Genomic DNA, 22,196 nt, shown 5'->3' with positions numbered 1-22,196 from the left:
TTAATGACCGTAAAGAAAATTTCAAAGCCATATCTTATCTGTTTCTATGGAGAAGTTGATCAATGACCAATACCATTTGCAAGGACCCCGATGTGTGACTTGTTTCTCTTTATACTGTGACATGTTTCCCTGAAGGTGGAATGTCAATGAGGCATTCACTTTCTACTAAATGAAAATGATGTTAAAGTTGCAGTCTAGTGATAGAGTTACCAAGATCTGCTTCTTGGATTTTTTATGGGGTTTGGGCAACACATAAAGAAACTTTCCTCTCATTCAAGTTGAATCTATCCAACCACTTATATATACGTTGCCCAGTGAGGTTAGTGTTACATGAAGTTGTAGAACATTTACTTTGAAATGAGGTTTTCTCATTTAATAAAAGTATCACCTTGTGTCAGTGGCTTAGCTAGTTCCAGCTTCTATTTTATCTCTTATCCAATGAGAATATGCCTATCCCATAAGGAGTGTGGCTGGTAAGAATGGTGGTCTGTCCTTATCTCCTGGGTTCTCTGGTTTCAGAACCTGCACAGTGGACAGTTCCAAACACTGCATTCCACCATCATTTCATCAGCATTCCTCTTGGAATAAATGTGTCTTGACAGTCTCTCTTAGAAGTGCTTTCTCTGAAGCTACTGAGGACCATGCCATGTGCAGGCATAACTCAAACATGCACATTCTATAGAGTGCCTCCAAGATGTGCACATTCTATAGAGTGCCTCCAAGGTTTTCAAGAAGAATGGAGCCCAACTTGGCCACATTGGTTACACACTTGTGCATGGTCCATTTATTGACTATCCCACCTTCCAAGTAATTTATCTGCACCCGACTTCTTGTCTCACGTGGGGCCTTTAGAGTAACTCCAAATAAGACCAGGTGGATGTGCAGATGAAACGTTTGATGCTTGCATGTGCTTGCCTGATGATGACTGTTAATCACCAGGTGTGTCAAACTACTCTAGATGCTCATTGTGTGTGTATGACAGGTTTTGGTGCTCTTTCTGCTTTTGATAAGCCATTCAGTTTAATAGGGTGTTCTCTGAATGCCCAGCTTTTGTTTAAACTTAGCATGTATATTCATTACCCCATGATCCACCTTAGACAGTTATGTATCATTTCTTTACGTCTGTTCCGTGTTCTGTATATATTAGATTATTTCGTATAGATAAAGAGGGAAAGCTCATATTTTATACATTTTAACTATTATGATGAAAACCTTATCTAGAAAAGGTTCTCTTCTTTTTGAAGTTGCATAGCATTAGTAAAGCTATAGAAGTTATCTCTTATATCTCACTAGAAACGATACACATTTAAGATAAAAAGCATGGGCCAGGTGGTGGCATATGCCTGTAATCCCAGTACTTTTGGAGGCCAAGGCAGGAGGATCATTTGAGGCCAGGAGTTCAAGATTAGCTTGGACGACATAGCAAGCCCTCCCTCCCCACCCTGTCTCTACAAAAAGTGAAAAAATTAGCCAGGCATGGTGGCATGTGCCTATAGTCACAGTTGCTCGAGAGGCTAAGTTGGGAGGATTGCTTGAGTCCAGGAGTTCAAAGATACACTGAGCTATGATCATGCCACTGCAGTTCAGCCTGGGTGACAGAGTAAGACCATGTTTCAGAAGACAAATGAGTAAAATAAAAAGCAATGACAAGATTGCATTATGCTTTGAGGGCATTAATTTTCAAATTTAACTTTACTTGCATTTTTTTCCTGTCATTCTTTCTGTGTCGGCTAGTTCTTATTTTAGTTGTAATCTTTTTTTAGAATACTTATGAATAGAATAAATACCACTGTATTCACATAGTATATTTACTATTATTTTTGTCTCCTTGCATTGTATTTTAATTATCTATGTCAGACACTTTCATCAGTCAAATGTACTACTAGCCATCTAAATGGAGAATTTATCTTAGGAGGAGAATTCTCATTTATTTTTGCATGCCCAGCAAATTATTCAGGAGTGAGTGTACTGTTTGATCCTGTTGATAGTCTTCCCTGAACAGTTATAACCCACCCCTGACTGGCTCCAGTCTTTACACCTTCCTCAAGACCTAACTTAAATACACTGAACTGCCTGAAGTCGTCTTTGAATTTTACATCCTTTCTCTTCACTCTCATACACTTTGCATTGTTTTCCTACACAGGGGCATCAAGAAATAAACCATATTATAATGAATGTACAATAAAGTACTAAGAGTAATAAAAGTAAACATATTCTGAAGCAGGAAAGAGCGAATGCTTGGGTTTTTTGTAGAAGGAGAGAAACGATAATTTGAGAATGTTTCATGGAAACTCTTGCATTTGAGCAGAACTTTATAAATTAGGCTTAGGCTTCAATAGTCAAAAATTAGTGAAGAGAACATCTCTGCAAAGTTGAATGTTCTGGTCTCCTTTCTGTTTGTTTAGTGAGCAGAACTGATAATCGACATGCAAGCGGCTTTTAAACTTTTCCAAGGACCAGTCATTGGGGAATTAGTGTGGTTCCTCTGAAGCTTTCTAGTAATCCCAGGATTTGAGTATTAAGAGCAGTTAGTTGTGTTAGCCTTAAGATGCAATTCTCCTACTTTGTTGTTTTGAAGATGTTACTTAGAGGGAAGGAGATGTTTTAGTCTGTTCGGGCTGCTAATACATCTTTTTCTTCTCAAATTTTACTGTAAGCAGTCAGGAGGAACCAAGCCATTCCTTCAACACTTTTCTTAGAAATAGCTTCAGCTAAATCCGCTTTGATCACTCACACGATCTGCCTTCCACAAATTACTAAAACATGAACACAGTTCAGCCAAGTTCTTTGCCACTTTGTACCAAAGATCACCTTTCTTTCATTGTGCAATGGCATGTTTCTCATTTGCCTCTGACAGCTCGTAAAAATGGAGCTTCCTGTCCATATTTCTAGTGTCATTCTGTTCAAAATTGCATAGATTTTCCCTAAGATGATTGAGGCTTTCTGTACAACTCTTCTCTTTTTTTTTTCTGAGCCCTCACTAGAATCACCTTCAAAGGTCTATTCATGGCAATGTAGGCTGTGTCTAGCATACACTTCAAAACTTTTCTGGCTTCTACTTATTACCCAGTTCCAGAGCTGCTGCTTCATTTTTAGGTATTTGTTATCTTAACACCACACTCTCAGTACCAATTTCTGTCTTAGACCATTCAGGCTGCTATAACAAAATACCATAGTCTGGGGGTGGGGGGCGGTTAATAAACAACAGACATTTATTTCTCACAGTTCTGGAGGCTGGAAGCCCAAGATCAAGGCAGCAGAAGATTCAGTCTCTGTTGACAGCCCACTTCCTGGTCCACAGACAGTGACTTCTCCCTGTGTCCTCACATGGAAAAAGGGTGAGGGAGCTCTTTGAGATCTTTTCTTGAAGGACACTAATCTCATTCACAAGTACTCCATCCTCATGATCTAACAACCTCTCACAGATGCCACCTCCTAATACCATCTCCTGGGGAAGAGAGTTTAGGATTTCAAGGTTGAATTTTGGGAGAATGCCAACATTCAGCCCATAAAAGGAGATAGTATAGGAGGAAAACTACAGAAATCAATAAACTCTTCTACTGTTTTGATTAAAATATAGCAAGTGCATTTTTGGTGTACATATTTTACTTTATCTTTGTTATTATTCATCTAGAACACAAACGTACATAGTGATAGTTAATTCTTCCATGACTTTTTTGCATAAGTGTTGCTATGCATTGGCTATAAGTCTCCTCTCTGACTTTATAAGACCTCGGAAAGCTGCCAAATATCTCAGAACTTGTTGTCTTGAGTCTTAAAGTGACTAAAATGACCTCAGCTCTACTTGCCTTATAGAATGCTCTGCCCAATGATGCATGCAGTATGCATGTTCTTTGAACAGAGTATGTTTTGAGGCTGCAGGTTTAGGCGTTACTAGAATCCATTTGACTCCATAGCTCTTTTTATGGAAACATACATACATACTTAATGTCAAATAGTTTGTATCTTTTTACTAGCTAATATGGATAAGTACTGTCTCTTCCCATCTTACTGTGTGTAACTGCCTTCTCTTAGAACTCAACACAAAATGAGCTTTATGATTCACATTTACAGTAACATGGAGACAGAACCACCTCATTCAAAATAGGAAAAAGCAGGTATAAGATGCCATGAAGGGAAACGAGACTGAATGTGTTCAATTTTTCTTTGTTTGGCTTATGACATATCATAGAGAGATGTGCTCTTACATGCAGTAGAAACAAGAACATCCTTGAAAACTCGGTTTGAGCAGTTCAAAATCATATATTTTTTAATGTTGTGTGAGTTTCAGGTGATAAATCCTCTTCAGGATACCTCAGGGGTTCGCAAAAATGTAAAAATATGTTTAAAGTTTGAAATGACTCACATTTTTTAGTATCCACGGCAAAGAACTGCTTTTCCAACCTTAGTAGGATTTCAAATTGACATTGACATTTTAGTAAATCAGAATTAGCTTTTTCTTTTTAAACTCCTGTGTCTTATGTAAATGGCTGTGCTGACTTTTATGGAATTGAATATTCCAGAAAATGTCATGGAACCTAATATAAAACAAGTTAACATTCTCATTTTTAGATCTTAAAGGGATATGGTGTTAAAATATAGTTTTTGATACCCATCCAACTTGTGCAAGGTTTTCTGTGTATATGCGAATTTCAAATTTGAGAACTTAGCATGTCAATGAAGGCAAATCTATATACCTGTTGAAAACAAAATTGAAATTCTGAAGGAATTATTGTAATTTACTTAAATAAGAACTGTAAGAAGTCAAAGACTGTTAATGGAGTGTCAATAGATTTCTTCTGAGAGCTTCAAAATCTTTTCACTGCCTTTATTACAAGTCTACCAAAATACCTGTTAGATTCTGAAAGCCAGTCTCTGATTACAAAAAGCATTATTCACAATTTTAACTTATTTCCACAGTGAACATTCTACAGAATTATTGTATCTTTGTTTAAAGATAAAAAATTCTCCCGAGGGAGGCTGAGGCAGGAGAATGGCGTGAACCCGGGAAGGCGGAGCTTGCAGTGAGCCACTGCACTCCAGCCTGGGTGACAGAGGGAGACTCCGTCTCAAAAAAAAAAAAAAAAAAAAAAAAAAAAAAAAAAAATAAATAAATAAATAAATAAATAAATAAATTCCCCCCCCGAGGTCTGAAATTTATTATTAATGTGAATATTTTAAGCATTTTTAGAAGAAAATAATTTTGTAAAAGGTATTGTAAGTTATGGAAAATATGGTGGTGAGGTATAACATTCACGAACTTGCTAGAACCTTGCCCTGAAAGTGAACTAATTATTGGATCATATGGCAAACTGATTAAGAAGAAGAATAAACTACTTTATATCATGAAAAAATACATGACTATCCACCTGCCTTCCTAAAACTTCTTCCTCTCATGTCCTGCTATTTTACTTAGAGTTTTCCTTCAGGTTAAGGAACAATGTCTTTAGAAGGCTATTCATTAAAGTACTAATTAGAAAAGGTAGTGAATTAAGCTTGTCACACACAATTTATATATTTTCTTATGATGTGTAAGAGACAACAGCATAATAAAGATAAATTGTTTATTTTCAGTCAAAATAGGGCACTTTTTTTGCTTTCTTGCAGCTCATAATACCTAAATTCCTTTGTGAAAGTATTTAAGTAAGTTCTTTGAAATATTGCTTTTAAAATATATTTACTCTTTAAAGTTTTAAAAATAAGGAAATGTATAATATAGTGAAATTTCCCCATCAGTGTGTTCTGTGTAATTTCTCCAGCTCTTTCTTGAATTACAAACAGCAGTTCTACGACTTTACCACCCACACACACACATTTATTCATTTGCACATTTTTCTTTTTAGTGTTTTTTTTTTTTTTTGCAAAATTGGCATCATATTAATTATACTACTCTGCAACTTGCTTTATTTACTATTTTTAATATGGAAATTGAAGTTAATTTTCAAGCAATTGTGTAATATTGATTGAACTTAATTGATATACTATAACTGATTAAACTACCTCTGTTATTTGGAACACTTATCGACAACATTGCAGTGCAAAACCCTCTTTCTACTTTTGCAGCTTTGTGATAATTCTATAAATAATCAGATGCCAATTGTGATGCAATCGTATCACAAATTCAAAGACACATTATAATGTCAGTGGAATAAATTAGACATACAGTGCCAATTAACTCAGGTTTCCAGGGGTAGTTCTTTTCGTTATTGATAAAATGCAAATGCATCTTATTCATTCAGAGTTGCCAGGGCCCTGGAGTAGAAATCTAAATCATAACCAAAACAAACAACATCACCACGAAGAAATCAACAAAAAAAATTTCATGAGGGTTTTGAGTATTTGAATAATATTTCAATAATTAAATTTTAAAGCAAGAACTGACAGGTTTGCCCACCCCATCCATCCTGTGATGTCAAATGCACGGTATGTATCTGGCTGACAGGGAAATTGAGGTAGGAAAATAGAATAGATAGTATGATATTATGTACCTGTGCTTCAGTTTGAGGTGGATAAAATTGTTTTAACCTTATGTCCACATTCCTGGAGTGGTTTGCTAGACCTACATCAGAAAATCCACATCTGAGTTCTTTAGCTATTCACATCTCAATCAACACAGCCTTTTGTCATTGGCATGCCAGAAATGCACTACATTCATGAAAGGAATTACTAGTTACATCATGATGAATGTTAGCATGAACTCTCATTGGCCCATAACATTAAAATATTCAAAACATACAAATTGGCTAAAATCGTTTAGAGAAAATGTTCACAGTGGCATGATGAAGGTATAAAAATCCAGAAATGCCTATGCCTTTGACCTGCTCTAGTGCCCATAACTTGAAGTCTCTTTAGTCCTACGCTCGGCCATGGACTAAGGAAAATTTCTCATTACCCGATGGTGACTGAGAAAGATAAAAGAACACCACTTGTTTTGTCCTTAAAGACTTGAGAGGCTGAAGAGCTACATGATAGAAGTTGTACCTCTCACAAGTTTATGGAAGAAGACATATGAACTGTTTTCTGTCTGCTGTGGAAGTCGGATGAATGACTGCCTATATGTGTAACACATTTGGGCCTGAGACACACAGGGTGAGGGGAGGAATTACGAACTACCACTGGTCTCCTTCTTTTTCTGCGATTACTGTTACTTACCAAAATGAACCTAAAAATTGTGCATGAACAAATTAGCTCAGGTAGCTTGCAACATTGACTTTACAGTTTGACCTAGGGGAGCCCCACGGGCTGAACCTAATGAAACTCAGCCAGTTTATATTAAAACTGCAATAGCCTGTATCTCTACACTTTCTGCAACCTGGTTTCTGCATAGGGAAATGCTGCATGTGTTTGCTGTAGGCGAATCTTAAATAAACCATGACCCAGCAAGAAGAAGAGAATGATGTGCAGAGGTACTTTAGGGAAGGGATAAGATGGCAATTTTGAATGGGAGCCCACGTGGTACAAGTACTCATATTCCATTACCAACTTCAGGAGCTTAATTACTTTGGAAAACCATTTTTCACCTTATTTTAGTAATATGTCAAGCATTTCAGGTGGTCTGCAAAAGCCACATAGCCCAGAGGCTTAGCAAACCTCCTCCGACATCAGGCAGAAACACTTTCTAAACCTCTTAATGAGTGTCAAGCAGGAAATTGTGAGTATATAGTATTAAGGAGATGGACTTGCTATTCTTAAATGTATAGAAAAAAATTCTGGACTTTCTTCCTCAGTCTCCACTTAATGACAGATTTTTTTTTTAACAGAAAGATGCATGAGAGATAGTACCTATTTAAACTTACTCCGATAAATTTGATGAAATATTCTTTTTTTAATGCAGACATCTCTATGAGTTTCAGAATTATTGCCCTTGTCAAATTCATCTATGCTTTTTTTGTGGAAATGTTCAACTTTTGTTCTCACTGCTCCCTGCCTTCCCCCATCAACAAACCCTGAATATCTGGGAATTTCTCACCAGCTATTATTTAACTCCATTCCACATTTCCATCAGATGTCCTACACAAGATTGGTTAAATAGAAGTTTGTTCTTCTGGGAGAAGATGACAACTTTTTATATTAAATGCATAAAAATTTTCTCAATACTGCAGGGTGATAAAGACACAGAAAAGGCCAATTTAAAAGGAAGCCTTTAGAAAAAATAGAATAAAGCAGAAATGCTTCACTTTCCTATACAATAGGGAAAAAATTTTAATGCTTTTGCAAAAATTAAACTCTAATGATGGAACAAAGTTTATTTTATACTGGGTAAAAGTTATGTTAGGCATGAAACTACATAAAAATATGTGGACAACAGAGTGATTCAGGGCTGCTTAATCTCCGTTGCTCTTGGTGTGGTTTTTAGGGGATTGCATAATTGGTGAGTTCCTTACACGTTGATTTCTCAGATTCACCAGGCAATACATACCAGCTGTCTTGGTAAACGCATGAAATGTTGCAATCTTTGCAAGTCCTGCGACTTTACTTCACCAGTGACTTTCCCTGGTCAACTAATAGTATCTAGAGATCAGGCAGAGGGTGACCAATGGCTGCTCTGACGTACACATGGAGATACTGAAAGATGTGGAGTTTAGGATATTTGAATAAATATTTCATATAATGACAACTGTCTTTGTTAGCAAGCAGAAATATCCACTGTGATGCAAAGGCATATCCTTATGTCATATATGTTTGCTGTGAAAGGTACTGATTCGTGCTTATGTGAAAACCTCTTAAATCCGGAATCTGGGGTCTCCTCTCCCCGTTTTTTCTGGAACTCAGATGCTAAAGTTGATACGGAAAGAGTGGACTGTCCCAAATAAAGCGGTCGGGGAAAGGAAGATCCATTACAAATAAAGGGGAAAAAAGGTACATGTGAATAGTGTATCTATTTGCACATAATGCAAGTTATTCTGGAGGGTATTAAATATCTATCAGTAACTATCATTTGTTAAAAACCAGGGATCCGCAAGGATGTTAGTGGATGTATGAGAAAGAGTTTCTGGAGATATATTTTGGGGCGTCCACTACGATTGTTGCATTTCTTTTCTTCTTTGTCTCTCTCTGTCTCTGACTCTCTCTCAGTTTGCTTCTCTCTCCCTTTATACACACACACAGACACATACACACAGAGACACCACACAGAATATTCCCAACTTCTTAACACACAACACCAATAAAAAATGCCAATAATCAGATTGTAAAACTGGCAGTTCTTTTCTTTCAGTGTGGCTTTCTATTCTATTGTCTCTCACATATCAAAGAAACAAGAGGACAACAGATCAGGATGCATTTTGTCATGTTTACATTATGTAGTAACCTAAAACAAATGCCCAGTGAGTGGAGGGTTTCTTAGCTTTCTGTCAGTTTTCAAATGTTTTCCCTCCTCCTGCTTCCCTGGCTTTGGGTTGGTGATGCATGTGCCGGTGCTCAGAGACGCTGTGCGCCCTGACGAGAGATTTTGAACTGGGGCATAGATGATTGTCCCCAAAGTGATCTGCTCAGTTCCCATAATTCTACACATTTCAGGCAATGGAAACACAATGAGAAAGATAGTTTGGGTGGTTTTTGGATTGCAAACTTAGGCAGCCACAGTTTCAACCAGCAATACTAATTTTTCTCAACCTTTCCATTGCTACCCAGTGTATAACTTATATAAATTTTCTTCCAAAACTTCACAACTAAACTATTCCTTATTTTATGATGTTATCAATGTGTGTATGTTTTAAAATATAATTGGTGGCATACAAACCAGTTTATGCCTCTTTAACTTTAGTGCTATGATCTTAAAAATTTTGACTCCCAGGCAAATATAGATATAAATAAAAATATACATGCATTTTTTTCTTGAGAGTCAAAATTATATATTTATATATATGTGTGTATATTATATATGTGTGTATATACACACATATAGATTAAATATATAATATATATTTCATATTATATATTACAGATTAAATATATGTATTATCTATATTTAATTTCGTTAGTCATATTGTTTTCTACAGTTTGATTTCCAGTGTTGCAGGACTTTTTATTATATTCCTGATATCAGGAAAGGGTGCATATTGACAATACAACTCAGGTGGAATATTTAGAAGACACATGGTTGTAATTAGTTACTTGCATTTTTCCTGAATGCTTTTTATGGCGTTGACTATTTTAAGAATATCTTGCATTGCTTTACAAACAAGTAAACTGCACAAGCAGTGTTTCTTGAATCTCTTTGATCTGTGTGGTGTGTTGGTGTGGTCTTATACAGGAATTTGTCTTATTCATTTATTTTTTTTTAATGTGGTTGTTTCTCCTTTTTTCCTTTAATCTAACAAATATTGAAGTACTTTAAAATTTTTAATACTGGTTTTTATGGAGAATGAGAGTTTCCTGTCATTTTCCTGGGGTAATGTCATACAATGCATTTCTGAAAAAAAATACTTAAATTTTGTTAATGTTCTGATTATTTTTCTGTCATTATTTTGCCACTTTGTATTATGTTACATTATTATTCCATAACCTCCTTTGATTCCAGCATTGGGAATTGGTTTTCATTTCCATGAACTCATTACTGAGGTCCTTGTTTCTTTTGAGGTATTAAACCTGACCCTGAATTTTTTTTCTTCCCTGTGAGAGTGGAAATTATCATTCTTTTCTACTGGTTCAGCAAAAAAGAAACCTTACTTTCTAAAGAATATATTTCTTTTTATGGTCAGATATGTTTTAAATAAAATGAAAGCTTTCAATATCTGTCTGTAAAAGAGCAGGGTTTGGAATTCTCATTGGTGATGGATATGTTTATTTTCTTACCTGACACATGAGCTACTGCAGCTAAAGCCAGTGAACTATTTCTATATCACTTACTGATGAAGAAATAAGGGGCTCTCTCATGGTACTAAGTGTATTGCTGTTCCACCATCCGGATATTTTTGGCTTAAGCCCTGAGGTATTACCAGATGGTAAGGATTTTAGAAATGCTAAAATGATAATAGTAGGGACTACCTTCTATATTGTGAAGTCAGATATATCATTGCAAGTTTTAAAAAAATAGAATATTTTATATTTCAAGTATCTGATTTACCTTAATAAACACTTTCATCAATTTCAAGAGCATCTACATGCTATATTCTGGTCCTGAATTTTCATGGTTAAAATAAAGCCCCACCCAGAGACTAGCTAATAACTATGGTGATCAACAGCGGACAGAAATTCAGAGATACTAGTTATGGTAACATCCTTTAATGCTGGAGCCTTATTGTCATAGAAACATGTGAATGTCAAACTAAAAGTTAAAAAGCCAGACATTTCAAAAGAGTGGGGAGTGGGAGAGTATAAATTACCCCCAAGGACCCTGGAAGTGCTAGATTCTAGGCAAGATCCAGATATTTGCAATTTGTTTAACTCCCAGTTGACCATCTGAGAAATATTGAGCGAGAGAGAGAGAGAGAGACAGACAGAGTTTGCCAGGGACCAAGGGATGATACTAGTGAACCATTTAGCTACAAAGTGTCAATGTATGAGGCTGGCGTGGTGGCTCATCCCTGTAATCCCAGCACTTTTGGGAGGTCAAGGCAGGAGGATTACTTGAGCCCAGGACTTTGAGACAGCCTGGGCAACATAATGAGACCTCATCTCTTAAAAAAAAAAAAAAATTAGCCAAGCATGCTGGTGCCTGCCTGTAGTCCCAGCTACCTGAGAGGCTGAGGCTGGAGGATCATTAAGCCCCGGAGTTGGAGGCTGAAATGAGCTATGATTGCACCACTGCACTCCAGCCTGGGTGACAGAACAAGACCCTGTCTCTAAATAATTAAATTAATACTATGTATGTGCTGACTCTCCAGCCTTGCCTAGTCTCCAGAAGCCTTGCAACCTTCCAAAACTTGATTGTTTTTCTCCTAAATTTCTCAGATAATTGAGGGGAAAATAGAGCTCAGAATTTGACAACAGCTGTCCACATCTCCTGGAATCCCTGGCAGAATGCCGGTGCTGTCTCTTCTCTGGGTTTCACAGGGCAGGCATAAATTATAACTTTATTATGTTGAGCACATATGGCCTTTAGCCCCAGGAGACCCTCCATGGGGCTAGTCTGTTGGCAGAGGCAGCTTCTGCACTTTCATTCAAATTCACAACCCATAAAGAAAAAGAGGCCTTCAAGGCTGCAGCCTGCCTGGGGCTTCCGTGGGGCATCTCCTATCATTGCCAATAATGCTGTGGTGAAACCCAGGCCAAATATTCCAACATCTTTTTGCTGCTTGTATGAACATGATGCATATTGCATTTCAAAACTAGGAAAAAAGAAGAGCATATTACAGGCGAACGCGAATGCATCAGAATATGGTACCTTTAAATTAAAAGAGAAGGCTCTCGATTTTGAATTCTCAAGTGTTTCTCTTCAAATACACACAATGATGTCTTTCACTTGACTTTAATTATTATGGATACATAATAGATGTATATATGTATGGGGCACCTGCAGTGTTTTCCTACAGGCACACAATGTGTAATAATCAAGTTAGGGTCATTGGGGCATTCATCACCTCAAGTATTTATCCCTTCTCTGTGTTAAGAGCATTCCAAATCCACTCTTTAGTTATTTTAAAATATACAACAGATTATTTTTGACTATAGTCACTCTGTTGTGCTATCAAATAGTAGATTTTTTTTTTGAGGCAGGGTCTTGCTTTGTTACCCAGGCTGGAGTGCAGTTTTGTGATGATAGCTCACTGCCGCCTCAATCTCCTGGGCTCAAGCAATCCTCCCACCTCAGCCTCCTGAGTAGCTGAGGCCACAGGCACATGCTACCACACCTGGCTAGTTATTATTTTTTAAATTTTGTATAGATTAGGTCTCACTGTGTTGCCCAGGCTGGTCTCAAACTCCCGAGCTCAAATGATCCCCCTGCCTTGGCCTCCCACAGGGCAACGATTACAGGTGTGAACCTGTGCCCGGCTAATAGGAATTTTTTATGGAGTTTCCCAATATCTGGGCTTTCAAAGATTTTGGATAGTGAACGAGATACTGCAAAGGTCTCTCTAAATATCACCAGCCTGACCAGGGACCTTGTGTTACCTGTATGAATACACTGAGGTTGCTATCTGTTTCTCTGTTAATGTATAAGCAGAGAAAGGTGCATTGATGCTCATCAGATTTTCAGTTTCATATCAGAGCATTGCAAATTAAAATATAATGTGGGGGACACATACATTTTACTGAGGGGCATGCAAAACCTGAGGGCCCCCGAAGCAGAAGAAGGCATTCGGTCCCTAGTCTGCATTTCCTCCCTCCTGAGTTGCCAGCCAGCCAGCCAGCCTGTCTTACAGATTCCAGACTTGCCAGCTCCCACATTGCATGAGCCAATTCCTTAAAATAGATCAGTTTAATAAATTTAACCTATATTGGTGAACAAATGTAGCAGAGAACTTTGATGTATATTAGTACCACTTATTATTCTTAGAAAAATTGGAATTTGAATAAATTACACTAAAGTCTAATTCGTCATCTGGTGTGTATGTTATAAATGCACACCCACTCACAGAGACCTATTCACAGCCACAGCCTCATATAAAAATAGGCAATAGATACAGGAAATGAGAAGCAGCCATAGAGGGTCTTATTTTAAGAAACCCCATCCTTCTCACACCTACTCAAGAACGTTGTTCCCAACATCTACATCTTTTGTAGTTTGTATCCACTGGGCACACCTAACATCACATCCACATTCTTTTGTTTATCCAGTTTGGAAATACGTGCCTGACCTTCAGTTTCTCTGCCTGATGTGGCTGCTGCATGTCTTTGTTTCTCTGGCAACCATCTCCTCGTCTTCCAAGAGTCCTCACCGATCACATCTCAACTCCTCTCCACCTATCCTTTCTTAAATTCACTCCAGTCAGTATATAGCCTCACCACTTTACCAAACTCCTCTTGCCAATTATACCATTGGATCCTAGGCCCCACAGAAGTGGAGTTGCTATTCCTAATGTTTCTAAAAAATGACCATTCTGCATTTTCCCTCGAATCTCCACTGCCTCTATTTTTGGAAAAGAGTTTCATCTTTGAAAAAGCACTTAAGACCAACTTTTTTCCCACTCTGGAGGGAAATGAAATATTGCTGAATGCAGAGGATATCTCCAAGGCTTCATACTACTTGCTCTGGCAATATTTCCAGATCCTTATCCTGCAGCATTTGCGGTAGTTGTCCCCCTAAAATTGATATGTTGAAACCTAGTCCTCAACTGTGTACGTATTTGGAAGTGGGGCTTTGGAAGGTAATGAGGCCATGAGAGTGGAGCCTCATGAGTGGAATTCCTGCCATTATAAAAGGGACCCCAGAGGGCATCCTCGTCCCTTTTATCATGTGAGGACACAGCAAGAAGGCGTTGTCTATGACCCAGAAAGTGGGTCCTCACCAGCCACTGAATCTGCCATGCCTTGATCTTGGACTTCCGGTCTCCAGAACTGTGAGCAATTTTTGTTTTTCACAAGCCATGGGGTCTACAGTCTTTTGTTTTAGCAGCCAAAAGAGGTAAGGTAGGGCATGTTGGTGGCAAGGAATGGAGATGTCCACAAACACCCTGAATCATGTACTGCTCCCCAACCCCCCGTCCTCCAGCAGAGAGAGCAGGAAAGAGAAGGCTTACTTGCTCCAGGTTCGATGCTCTTCTCCACACAGTTATGACAGACACATTGCCTTATATTTTTATTCTTCTTAGTTCATCTGACCAATTGTCAAATTGCTCAAATGTCAGAAAAATGGCTCAAAGGGCCACTTTGGATTTCTGCAGTAGAAAAAGAAAAGACAGAAGACTAGATCCCAGTGTGTTCCTGGACTGGAAGAAAGTTCTTATTTTATGGAGCCATAAATAAATATGACATTTCTTGTGCCTGAGAATTTGAGGCAGGTAGTACTCCTGTGAAGTAAGATAATGTCTTATGTAAAAGAATAAATTCATTAAAAACCATGGGAATCATTGTAAGTTTCATTGTCAAGAAAGAAACAGACATGATTTTGGATGTAGGTGAATGTTAATTATTGAAGATGATTATTGTTCTCAGAACAAGTTTATTCTGATTCGTAGCCACAGCAATTCAAGAGAAAAGCAATAAAGGAACGACAACCATATGACCCTTCTTATAATCATGTTGTGGTGGGGATGTTTCTTCTCCGTCCTACTTCCTGAGAATGACAGAAGGGTTTTGCAAGGGTAAAGGCAGCTGGGAATATATTCCAGCCACTTCCATAGTTCATGCTGTGGCAAGGAGTTTCAAGGTCACAGTGAGGCAAGGAGTTTCAAGGTGACAGTGATTGAAGACTAGAACTTCTGCCTCTGTTCTCTGCTGAACGTCTTCCATGACTGCTACATCAGGGCTTGGGGTTCCCACTGACATGGTGTTTAAGTAACATTTAGAGTCCTTATGGTTATACACTTTATCTCCTTGTACAGAAAGTTTCTGGAAACTGCCCACTATTATATGACACATATTAACCTGTTGAATTTGGTTATTTATGTAAGGAAACCACAGAAAACCATAACAAATCAAAATACCTAAGAACCACAAATTTCCTCCAGTGCAGCCACATCCCATAGACAGGTAATGTGAACTACATGTGTAATTTTAAGTTTTCTAGTAGTTGCATTCAAGAGTGCACAAAGAAACCATTGATACCAATTTTAAAACTACATTTAATGTATCCCGATATTTATAAAGTACTAAGTCAGCAGACAATAGAGACAAAATACAGTTTGCATATTTTTTACTACGTATTTGATATTCAGAGTACATTTTACACTTACAACACATCTCGGTTTGAACAAGCCACACTTTATGTGCTCAGTAGCCACATGTGGTTATTGGCTAGCATTTTGGAAAACACAGTACTAGAAAATGCATTCTTCCTGCCATGATCAACCATTGTCTCTCACTTACTCCTGGGCAACTGTGTTCTAATTGATTTCCAGGCATTGATTATTGCCTTTCAGGGAGACCAACTGATGACCCTATTACAGTAGGTCATTCCTACACATGGCCTTCAAGTCCCAAACCCGTCTGATTTGCTAAGCCGTTTTCCCTCTTGTCATGCCATCTTCCCTTCATTTGCTACATTCTAGGTTTTCTAGTCTAATGCAGTCACTCCAGGCACTCTGTGCTTATACTCAGCATTTACTGGGTGGTGTATATCTGTCATAGGCTGTTGGTTGTAAGTTTCATGACAGCATACACTATGCCTCCCTTTTTCCACGTGCACCAATCCATCAAACCTAATTGAGAACATAAAACACAGCATATAAAGCACTCCATCGATTGAATTGATGTATGAACAATTGCACCTGCAAGTGTAACTGAGGGCTCACGTGGTTGTCATGTATCATTTTTAAAATGTTTAAATAATGCGAGTTTTCATCTATATTCTTATTACTTCTGTAGAAATTAATCTATAATATTTCAACAGTAACATGGTTGAAATTGAGGCCTTATGTAATGTTTGAACACAAATGATAACTTGATTCTGAATCAACACTGTATGTGTGATTTGATGTCTGATGTATGATTTGGGCAGTTTGAGGGCCAGTCATTTATTTGTACTGAGCCTCTCAAATTCCCTGTATGTGAAGGGAACAGTTGAGAATAAGTGTCTTCAATGGATAAGACAGTCGTCTTTATCCCTGGAAGGCATCACCAACTGATCACAGCAGTCTGTTTTTCTGAGTCAAGAGGCAACTTCCCCTCTATGTAGGACACTACTTTTAGTGTAGTGTGCTCTTCCATACCTATTGGAATCATTACACCTGATCAGTCAGGTTTAACATAAAGGGTGTGATAGATAGAAATGGATGCAGATACTCTTGCAAATTGAGTTGAACCCTTTCTCTTTGCGTCTTGTGCTGGCCTCAGTGACTGTCTTCTTGAATAGAATGTTCTGGGAGTAAAGCACTGGGACTTCCAGGGCTGGATCGTAAGAAGCTATTAAGCTTCCATTTAGGGCACTTGGAGTACTGACCCTCAGGGCATTCTCTCTTGGAAACCACATCTCATGTTGCAAAGTGTTCAAGCCCCATGGAGAGGCTATGCATGGTGCTCTAGTCAGTAGCTTTAGCTTCACTCCCAGTTGACAACCAGCAGTACCGCCATGTGAGTGACCCACTGTGGACATCCCAGCTGATTGAGCACTCCTGTCTCTTCCTATCCCGTAGCTAACTAAGGAGATCTCAAGAGAGAACTTCTCAGCTAAGCCCAGTCAGCTCACAGAATCATGGGAGATCCTCATAAAAGGTTGTTTGAAGCCCCACATTATGGGCATGTTTGTTACACAACATTAGCTAACCAGAGCAGGCACTGAAACTAGAAGTGAGGTTCTGTTTCAACAGAAACCTAAAGTACATGATGTTGGTGTTGGACCCTCCATAGGGCAAGACTAAAGGCTTGAAGAACAAGGAAGGAAAATTGGAGGTTGGGGAAATGGAATGGATAAAGAGAACTCTTTGAATGACTGACTCACAGCCTTACAGGAGGAGAAGTAACTTTTAGCACTGTGCAACTGCATGCAAACTGGATTTTGTCCTTTAAAATAGAAAGGTGGCATCTCAAAGAACACATTTGTCATGAGTAGTTCCTAATAAGCATAATACTTAACATAAAGTTCACCGGCATATGTTATTTATAATCTTACTATAGTATAATTTCCATTGGATAGCAAAAGGTCAAGGATATAATTACAGAAATATATTCTTTTAAAATTTCTTTTGGTTACACTTAAATGTAAATTGTGAACACCATTTTTATTTTCTATCATATCCCATGACTTTTCTATTGTTTGAGTCATATTAAATCTATTTTTACAGTATAAATTTTGCAACATATATTCCCACAGTAAAGAACAAATTATAAAACACACAGTTTGTATGTCTTTCCTTTAAAAGTGAAATTTTAACTAGTTTTTCTTTTTTTCTGTTACTATGTCTTTCTATTCTTTGGTTCAATACATTCCCACCTACTCTTGAGCGGTTTTTGGAAAGTTGGCAATGACCCTTTAAATTCTTTTCAGTCTCTATCTGCCTAACATATATTTAGGTTCCGTATATATTTATATCATTTCCTACTTAAATATACATATTTCCATTTTTGTGCTCATGCTATTCTGCAAATGCCTGCATTTTAAGGATGAGACATACATTTAAAAAGGGCATCTATGCCTTCTTTCGGAATTTTTTTTTCTAAATACGTATTACTTTGATATTTGAAATTTTGTACCCACAAACATACACATACACCCATGTGTGCATAATATACATCTCATAGAAATGCCAGCCATGTTGGGAAAATGACAGCTCCATCAGAAATGTCTTTACATCCACGTAATATATCTTATTTCCTTGTATAAGGCACAGATCCTCTGTTACCAATATCAACTTATCCCCAGGCTCTAAATCACTTGAAACTACTTTTGATTCTCTGGAGAATTTCAGAATATATTTTTTTCCTCAAAATTTCATGAACTTGTATGCATTTTGTACCTCAGACTTTGAACACTCTGGACAAATTCCTTTATCCCTATGAATTTTTAACGAATTCTAAACAAAATACCTGACTCCACTTTCCCCCCAATTTCCTGACCTTGCATGCATTTTGAACTGCAGACTTGAAAACACTTATGCAAACATTCCTTCATCCCTATGAATCTTTAATCCTAAACAAAATGCCTGTATCAATGCTGGCAAGGTTGTGGAGAAAAGGAAATCCTTATACACTATTGGTGGAAGTGTAAATTGGTTCAGCCATTGTGGAAAGCAGTGTGGCCATTCCTTAAAAAGCTAAAAGCAGAACTACCATTAGACCCAGCAATCCCATCCATTACTGGGTATACACTCAAAGGATTATAAGTTGTTCCATCATAAAGACACATGTGCGCATATGTTCATTGTAGCACTATTCACAATAGCAAAGACACGGAGTCAACTTAAATGTCCCTCAGTGGTAGACTGGATAAAGAAAATGTGGTACATATACAGAATGGAAAACTATGCAGCCATAAAAAAGAGCAAGATCATGTCTTTTGCAGGAACGTGAGTAGAGCTGGAGGCCATTATGCTTAACCAACTAACTCGGGAACAGAGAATCAAATACCGCATGTTCTCACTTATAAGTGGGAGCTAAAGATGAGAACACATGGACACATAGTAGGGAACAACAGACATGGGGGCCTGCTGGAGGGTGGAGGGTAGGAGAGGGAGAGGATCAGGAAAAATAACTATTGAGTACTAGGCTTAGTACCTGGGTCATGAAATAATCTGTACAACAAACCCCCATGACACTAGTTTACCTGTATAACAAACCTGCACATGCACCCCTGAACCTAAAATAAAAGTTTTAAAGAATGCCAGTATCCACTACATTTATGGGCGGTCTTTCTGAGTTTCACCTCAGAGAAACACTCCTAAAATTCAAGTTATGACTATTTAGACTATTTGTTAATGATAGCTCTGTGTGTGTCTTAGCCCCCTATCTGTTTCCTATGTGTTCTACTTAAACTATAGGAGCTCCACATACTAATTTGATTCTCTACATAAAATGGTGCCATATTCTCTGTACAAAGATTGTACAAAATATTTTTTGAGTTGTGTAATGGTATCCAATATGGACAACAAATGATAAGTAAATTTTGGAAAAATCAGTTAAAAGAAGTATAATAGATACATAGGTGTCTTAATTGTTTTCCATCCTCAAGTATGGACGTTTTTGCAAAGACACATGCTTTTTACTTCAGGAGACATTTGTCGACATCTGGAAAAAATTTTGGTTGCCACAGCTAGATCGTGGGGGTGGGTATCACTTGCATCTAGAGGACAGAGGCCAGGGATGCTTTTAAGGAACCCACAAGGCGCAGAACAGCCCCCCATGACAAAGAATCTTTCATCTACATGTGTCAATATTGATGAGGTTGAGCAACCCAGGTCTAGAGTAATACTGACAAGCACAAAGTATAGCTTGAAGCCTCTTTTTCCATATGGCTGTGATAGATTGTTTTAAATGATCGTTGGAAGAAATAAACCCTTGGTTCTATGGAAGTCATGAGGAATATTCTGCCTGTGTGCTTGTGAAACCTCAGCTTGGAGCAAAGAGGCGAATATCATGCAAGTGGCTTCCTAGAATCATGGGGTTTTGTACAGATTATTTCATCATCCAGGTATTGAGCCAAGTACGCATTAGTTATTTTTTTGATCCTCTCCCTACCCGCACCCTTCATCCTCAAGTAGGCCCCAGTGTGTGTTGTTCCTCTCTATGTGTGCATGTGTTCTCATACTTTAGCTTCCATTTATAAGAGAGGACACGCAGTATTTGGTTTTCTGAGCTGGAGGCCATTATCCTTAGAATCTTCTATGTTAAAAACAACAGAGCACCTCCTGGCTTTCCTGGGAATCCTTGTTTCCTGATTCCAGACAAGCGCCATGGCTGTGAAATCATGTATTTATGTGTATGCTGTTGGATTTTAATGTGAAATACCTTTTCACTGCGCCAAGTTCGCTTCCAAATGTGATCCCGCCAGGCTGACCAACAAGGCATTCAGCCAGCCTACTTCTGCCGGGACCTTTCACAAAATGAATCATATGTCACTTTTCTTTTCAGAAGCATATGCCATTTTATTTTATTCTGGGAGTTTGAATCACGCCGTGCATCTGTTTTAGTGTTGTTTTCAGTAAGTTCACTATCAGTGCTTCCTGAGCGTGGTTTCTCGTATGGGGTACTCACTGACCTGTCCCATCCATCTTTTCTTCCTATAAAGCCTTTACTGCTATACTTGTCTACTTGCAGAACCTCCACACTTTTTATGAGCTCCCATTTTTCTCTCTTCTTGGTATTTATCATTACTTAATTGTGACTCTTGCATATTGGATGGTCAAAAGAGATCCCCGGTGGTTACACTACAACAAGATAAACGTAGGTATACTTTTCTGAGTTCTTATTAGTGTTACTTATTATTTTCTTTTATTAGACACTACTTTCAAAGGCTTTACAGCACTGGGTGTGTGTTCTACGTTTTTCTTTCATTTTATCCTCCACAACAGTTCTGTAATGAAAGTACTATTATTAACTTCATAGTTTACATGACAAAGCATGGTTTCATAACTTGTCAGGATTTCTTAGCCATTATTTGATAAAATTAGGGATCTAAATTCTGTCTTCTAGCTCCAAACAGATGGTTCTTTCCATGCTATTTGCTATTATCTTGTCAAAAGTAATGACAAAATAGAACTCAAATAGTATTTTTCTTTTGGCTGATTTCTTCTTTCAGACCAGAGAGGTTTTCAAGGTTAAAGTAGTTCATTAATTTCAATTTCTCCTCTTTTTTTTTTTTTTTTTTTTTGAGACAGAGTCTTCTGGTTCTTTTGCCCAGGTTGAAGCACAGTGACACCATCATAGGCTGACATCACTGCAGCCTTGGCCTCCTAGGCTCAAGCAGTCCTCCTCTCTTGGCCTCCCAAAGTGCTGGGAATACAAGGATATGCCACCATGTCAGTCTACTTTTTATTTTTATTTTTACTTTTTTAAGAGACAGTCTTGCTCCGTTGCCCATGCTGGTCTCGAACTCCTGGGCTTGAACACTCCTCCCTCCTTGACTTCCCAAAGTGCTGAGATTACAGGCATGAGCCACCATGCCTGGCCTTAATTTAGGTATCTTCTAATTGATGTGGACTCTTATGCCCTATTCATTTGTGTTTTGAAGTGAACTGACTCTGAGTGTCGGTGATAGGGCACTGCTTAGTGTTGGGGGTGGTTAGGAAGATGTGCAAGTTTCTTAGAGCATAAAGCAGCTTGCTGCTCACAGCAGAGGGGGTGTAACTGTGTTCAAGAATTTTAGAATACTACTGTCTGTGAGTTCTGCAAGAAGTTAGGGAAGCCTCCCACTCCTGGTTAGACTGGCAGCAACTTTTTGCATTATAACACAACAGACATTTCATGTCCAAGCCAGGTAATCTGAGCTACCCTTGTTCATTCCAGATCCAGGGTTGGTGAGGCAAAAAGGGTGTCCCCAAAATAGATGGGTCTCTTTATTGAACTTCTGGGTTATCTCCATCATGTACAGAAGATATAGAATCATGCATTTATAAACTTTATGGTTGAAGATGGCACCCACAGTTACATTTTCCTCCCAAACCTCCCTGGCCTATCTCAGTTCTTAAAGATGTCTGGGGATTCCTAGTTAGGCATAGAGT

At 38.1% G+C, this 22,196-nt stretch overlaps 1 protein-coding gene across 6 annotated transcripts in view; it reads left to right on the top strand.

The window, feature by feature from the left end:
• The window catches only part of LOC129475227 (neuroligin-4, X-linked), a 342,496-nt gene that overhangs the window by 265,966 nt on the left and 54,334 nt on the right, over nucleotides 1-22,196 (top strand). The gene's annotated exons all lie outside the window — the stretch shown is intronic.

Source organism: Symphalangus syndactylus, chromosome X (genome assembly GCF_028878055.3).
Source record: "Symphalangus syndactylus isolate Jambi chromosome X, NHGRI_mSymSyn1-v2.1_pri, whole genome shotgun sequence".
Lineage (NCBI taxonomy): Eukaryota > Metazoa > Chordata > Mammalia > Primates > Hylobatidae > Symphalangus > Symphalangus syndactylus.
The sequence above is the reverse complement of the archived record's forward strand: the minus strand, read 5'-3'. Positions and strand labels throughout refer to the sequence as shown.